We start from the raw sequence: 6358 nt of genomic DNA, 5'->3' as shown, positions 1-6358 counted from the left end.
ATATGGAAAAACTCTCCACAACCATAGCAACTCCCCGGTTCTGGTGCTGGGGACTGAAGGGAGACCCAAGCACTGGGATAACTGGTCGAAGGACCTAGAATAGACGAGCCCTGACCCGATAGAGCACGAGACAAACTTTGAGCTGGGAGGGCGCTCAGAGATGAATGGCCATGCTGATAACTGTGTGAACCATGGTTAGATGATGCACCACGGTGAACTGGGCTAGCCGTCTGAGCATGTCTGAAAGGACGACCCCTACCGTGGTGGAACTGCCCCCAAAAGGAACACCGCTAAATCCACCCTATCCACGAGACCTTTTGGCCTCCCTCTCGACCCACTCGTGGCTGTGAACCATCTCAATCTGACGAGCAATGTCGACAACCTCATAAAAAAAGTAGCACCAGACACTTTCTCTTTAGTCATAAGCAATCGCTGTAGAAAAGTTAGGCCATCTATGAACCTCCTGACCCTCTCCCTGTCCGCGGGAACCAACCAGATAGCATGATGGGCCAACTCTGAAAATCTCATCTCATATTGTGTCACGGACATATCACCTGGACGAAGCTTCTCTAACTTCCTACACAGCTCCTATCTGCAGGACTGTGGCACGAACTTCTCCAGGAATAGATCGGAGAACTGGTGCCAGGTAAGGGGTGCTGCGCCGACTGACCTACGCCTCTCGTATGTCTCCCAACAACTGAAGGCATCCCTAGAGAACTGAAAAGTAGTGAACGAGACCCCACTGGCCTCAAGAATACCTGTTGTACTGAGTATCCTCTGACACCTGTCCAAGAAGCCCTATGCTTCATCTCCCTCGGTACCACTGAAAGATGGAGGCTGGAGTCTCCCAAACCTCTCCGATCAATGATGCTCATCATCAGGCATGACAGGAACCACATAGTCCTGAGCAGCTGCAACCAGTTAGGCTGTTGGTACCCCTGGTGTCTGGAATCCCTGTACCACCTGCTCTGGTGTGCGGGCGGCGGGAGTTTGAGCACCTCCCCCAGCCTGAGAAGTGCTGCGGCCAGAACAGAAACTGCCTGAGCAAGACTGGTACACGCGGTCAGAATCTGAGCTAAGGCCTCCTGAAGGCCTGGAATCATAATTGGCAGGGGAGGTGCCTGAGCTGGTCCCACAGTCTCGTCCACAACTGGAGCCTGCTCCTGAACTGGGGCAATTGGTGGGTCTGCAAGTGCTGCCCTAGCTGCGGTGCGAGCTACACCTCTGCCCCTACCGCGGACTCTACCGTGACCTCGGCCTCCTGTGGCCCTGACTGGTGGTACCGGTGGCTATCCATCCTGCCCCGTAGTATGCATCCTCACTATCTGTGAGAGAATTAGAAAAACAAAAATTTAGTTAATAGAATCAAAAGATTCGCATGACAAGAATTCCAGAATGTGAAATTTCTTAAGGGTTCGGCAGCCTATCGAAGATAAGTACAGACGACTCTGTACGGATCCGTAAGACTCTACTAAACCTGCTCATGACTCGTGAGACCTATATAACCAACGTTTTGATACCAACTTGTCACGGCCCAAACCCTAACCCATCGTGATGGCACCTATCATCATACTAGGCAAGCCAAAATTTCCAAAACACTTTCAACATATAACAGAAATGAATTAAGACATTTAAAATAATCGGAGTTTTTCATAAAAATGGAGTAAAATCCAAAACATAAGAGCGGAAAAATAGCCCGACATCGGGGTGTCACTGAGTACATGAGCATCTATACCAGGAGCAGTCTAATACAACATCTATGGAATAAGAACTAAAATGCGAATAAGATAATGAAGGAGAGCCAAGGCCTGAGAACGCCATACAGCTACCTCGATAGTCACCGGAATCAACTGCTCAATATCAACACCCATTACGACTAGGAATACATGGATCTGCACACGAAGTGCAGGGTGTAGCGTGAGTACAACCAATTCAGTAAGTAATAAAAATAAATAAGGAACTGAGAAAGTAGTGACGAGTTATACAAATACAGTTCATTTTCAATAATTCTAGAAAAAAATAGACATGCTTTCAAATCCAATAGTTTAAGTCAAATCAGCTTTTATACAGTTAAAGTTCAGACAATCCGGATATAGAATCTTTCAAAAATTTCACAACAATGACAGATAGCAACTAAGTGCATCAAAAGATGAATAACAAGTACAACCTCTCAGGGCAACAGTCACTCAACTCGTTAGAGCAGCTCAATTACTCGGCTCTCTGCCCTCAGTACTCACACTGAATAGGTACCTGCGCTCACTAGGGGTGTGCAAACTCCGAAGGGGTCCTTTCAGCCCAAGCACTATATCGCTACGGCGTGCAGCCTGGCCCAATCATATAAGTAGCCATAAGGTTCGTTGCGGCGTGCAAACCGATCCACAATCCATAAATATCCATAAGGCTCATTACGGCATGCAACGTGATCCATATACCCCACATAGCTCACAGCTCCACACTCAATCCCTATCTCAGTCACTACCCTCTCCAGCCCTCTCGGGCTTTCAGAAATCATGCAAATCAGCCAAAAGAGATAATAACGAGCATCAACAACAAAACAAGAGGAAATAAAGATATGACACGCAAGTAAAACCGTGACTAAGTTCAAGACAGCAAACAACGGCTAACTCAACAAGAAACCGACCGCTGAGGGTCCCAACAGTGATATCATATGGTCTAAGCATGGTTTCTAACATAAATGACAGTCAAATTTCTAGAAGACATAGAAAACAGATAATTAACAATAGGCTAATCTACTCTACAGTCTCATGGGAGGGACCAAGTCACAACCCCCCACGGTGCATGCCCACACGCCCGTCACCTAGCATGTGCGTCACCTCCAAAATAGTCACATCATACCAAAATCCGGGGTTTCATACCCTCATGACCAGATTTAAAATTGTTACTTACCATAAACTACACAAAGTCCTACTCTGAAATGCCTTTGCCCCTCTAATCAATCTCCAAACTCCTCGAATCTAGCCACAAGCATTACGATATAATTAATATAGTTTAAAAGAATCAATTCCACAAGAAAAATATAAAATTATAAGCCAAAATCTGAAATAGGCTCAAACTGGCCTCCGGGCCCACGTCTCGAAATCCGACAAAAATCACAAAATGTGAACACCCATCCACTCACGAGTCTAACCATACTAAATTCCTCAAAATTCGATATCATTTGGTCTTTCAAATCCCCAAAATTCACTCTCCAATTCACAAGCCCTAAACCCCCAAATTTCACATCAAAATCTCGCTAATTAGGTGGGGAAATTAGTGGGGAATCAAGACTTATGATAAAAAAAAAATGAGTACAAGAAGCTTACCTAAATAATCCCCTCGAAAAGCTTCTCCAAAATCATCTAAGTTCGAGTCTCAAATGGTGAAATAAGACTAAAATCGTGAACCTTTGCTTTTAAACCTTCTACCCACACTTTTCGCATGTGCGGACCCACTATCGCATCTGCGACACCGCACCTGCGAAAAATCCATCGCAAGTGCGGATTTCACTTAAAATCCCAGATTCCGCTCATGTGGCTACAAGACCGCATCTGCACCTATCGCAGGTGCGGAAACCCATCGCACCTGCAGCTAAAACTCGCACTTGCGCTCAGCTGCCCGCCTTTGCGACCATCGTAGGTGCAGGAAAATATTCGCACCAGCGGCTTCTGCTCAACTCATTCTTGGCCGCTTCTGCGAGCTCGCACCTGTAGTTCCCACTCCACAGGTGCGATTACACCAACAACATCAACACTTCAACTGCCCTTTCAAATCCAAAACCAAGTCCGAAACCTCCCGAATTCCACCCGAGGCCTCCGGGACCTCAACCAAACATGCCAACAAGTCATATATCCCAATACGAACTTAGTCGAGCCCTCAAAACACGTCAAACAACAACAAAAATATGAATCACCCTCCAATACAAACTTAATGAACTTCAAAATTTCCAAATTCTACAAATGATGCCGAATCACACCAAACCATGTCCGATTGACCTCAAATTTTTGCATACAAGTCATATTCAACATTACGGACCAACTACAACTTCTGAAATCAGAATCCGACCCCTATATCAAAAAGTTCACTTCCGGTCAAAATCTCTCAAAAATTCAACTTTCTCCATTTCAAGCCTAAATTAGCTTCGGACCTCAAATTTACAGTCTGGACACGCTCCTAAGACCAAAATCACCCAACGGAGCTAATGGGACCGACTATGGCTGTCCAAGGGGACGGGAAGGGACAAAATTAATGGAACGGGACGGGACGACATTTAGCCGGGATGGTGGCGGGACAGGACGAAACAGGACAGGACAAACAGGACGAAACGGTAGGCCCATCTGGTCCCTCTAACAAACAGGATGGGATGGGACAGGACTAGACGGGACAAACGGTAGGCCCATCCCGTCCCGCTAACAAACGGGATGGGACAGGATGAGACGGGACGGGACGGGTTCGCGAGTCTTAAGTGCCATTTTAAAAAGCATTTATTTAAGCATTAAGTTTGGCAACGACTAATTTTTTGACAATGACTATGTTTTTAATGTTTGCAACGACTAATTTTTTGACTTATTTAATAAACTTAAAAATTAAACGAAAATTAGAAAACTAGGTAAAGAATTATAAAATATTAAAATAAAAGATTTGTAATGAAATATTCTAGTAATTATAAATTTATAATAGAGTTATAATTTATTTAATATAATTTCAAGTTATTAAGTAACTAAGTAAGAGTGTAAGACAATTCATAAAAATAATTTAATGCTTAGAGCCTTTTATTTTATTAATAGAACTTTCAAATCTCACATACAAATATAATTCTTTTGAAGAGCACATAATCTACGCAGCCACCTTCTAGGAAGGGTTCTATTTGAACTAGGCCTCTTAGTAACCAATTACAAATTATCATACTAATATTTGTAAGCTCCTATATAATTTCGTTGTAACTTATCTATAATTTCTCCCGGACATTGTTCTGGAATTGGCAATGTTAATTGATGTTCCATGAGTTCCATGCCATCATCGCTCCCAGTGCTAAGTATCTCATTGTATTCTTCTTCTTCCCTAGTGGTTAATTTTTTAAAACCATGATTTCTTCTTTCTGAATTAATCCAATCTCTGAATAATACGGAAATCTCTAGGCTGTCCTCCGCTAATGAATGTCTATGATCTCCGATTTGAAATCTTGCTGCGCTAAAAGCACTCTCCGATGCTACTGATGATGCTTGAATAGCAAGGATATCTCGGGCCATTATTGAAAGTGTTGGAAAAGTCTTGCCAAAAGTTGTTTATTGCCTTCTTCGCCTTTATACTTTCTAATCCTTGATTAAGATAAGAATCAAGGTCATCATCAATAGAGGAATCAAAACTTGTTATATCATCCATATTTTCCCATAGAACTTCTACTCTAAACTTAGAAGTAGAAGGAGCAGTTTCACCACCTGTTATTTTTATATATTTATATTTATCAAACATTGATATAACATAAGAATATATGTTAGCTTGGCAGTCTTCGAGAGATGGTTGTTCATTTTGTTGAATTGCTAAATTCTCATAAATTTTACGAACAAGTCCCTTTGCACCTCTTAATTTTAAAGATGGGTTAAATATAGTAGAAATTAAATAAACTTGGGGAATAGGGTAAAAATATTTTTTAAATTTTACAATCATTTCATTAATAGCCGGTGCGTAAATTGGATTAGTTTTATACTTACCAAATACAATAGAAATTCCACAAATATACCATAATATTTGTGAACAGTAGAATAATATATACCAGAGTGTAATTTAATAAACTTAAGGGTTATATTAAAAGTTTGGGGGGAGGGGGGGGGGGCAATTATAGCCGTTTTTGGCCGTTAGGAATAACTATTTTTGCAATTGGAGCCGTTGCCCAACAACTAAAATTTAAAAAAAAAAAAAAGGGACGCGGGACAGGCGGGACGGGACAAACGGGACGAAATGGCCATCCCGTCCCATCCCGTGTCCCGTTTAACACGGGCCCATCCCGTTAAGAATTAAGTGGGATGGGACAGGACGGGACGGGACGGGACAGGACCGGGACGGGACAACCCGTCCCGTTGGACAGCCTTAGGACCGACGGAACTCCATTCCGGACTCGTCTTCACACAATTTCGATTACGGTCAAAATCCTGAGACTTAAGCTTCCATTTTAGGGACTAAGTATCCCATAACACTCCGAAACCGAAAACAAGACTTCCCGGCAAGTCACATAAGCAGAAACAGATACGGAAAAAATAGTAAATAGGGATTCGGGGCTAATACACTCTAAACGACCGGCCGAGTCGTTACAACGTACCTTTTTTCTTCCACCTGGTTTTCATATCTTATTAGAACTTGATTA

The sequence above is a fragment of the Nicotiana tabacum genome, chromosome 14 (genome assembly GCF_000715075.1).
Source record: "Nicotiana tabacum cultivar K326 chromosome 14, ASM71507v2, whole genome shotgun sequence".
Classification (NCBI taxonomy): domain Eukaryota; kingdom Viridiplantae; phylum Streptophyta; class Magnoliopsida; order Solanales; family Solanaceae; genus Nicotiana; species Nicotiana tabacum.
Note: the sequence above shows the minus strand (reverse complement) of the source record.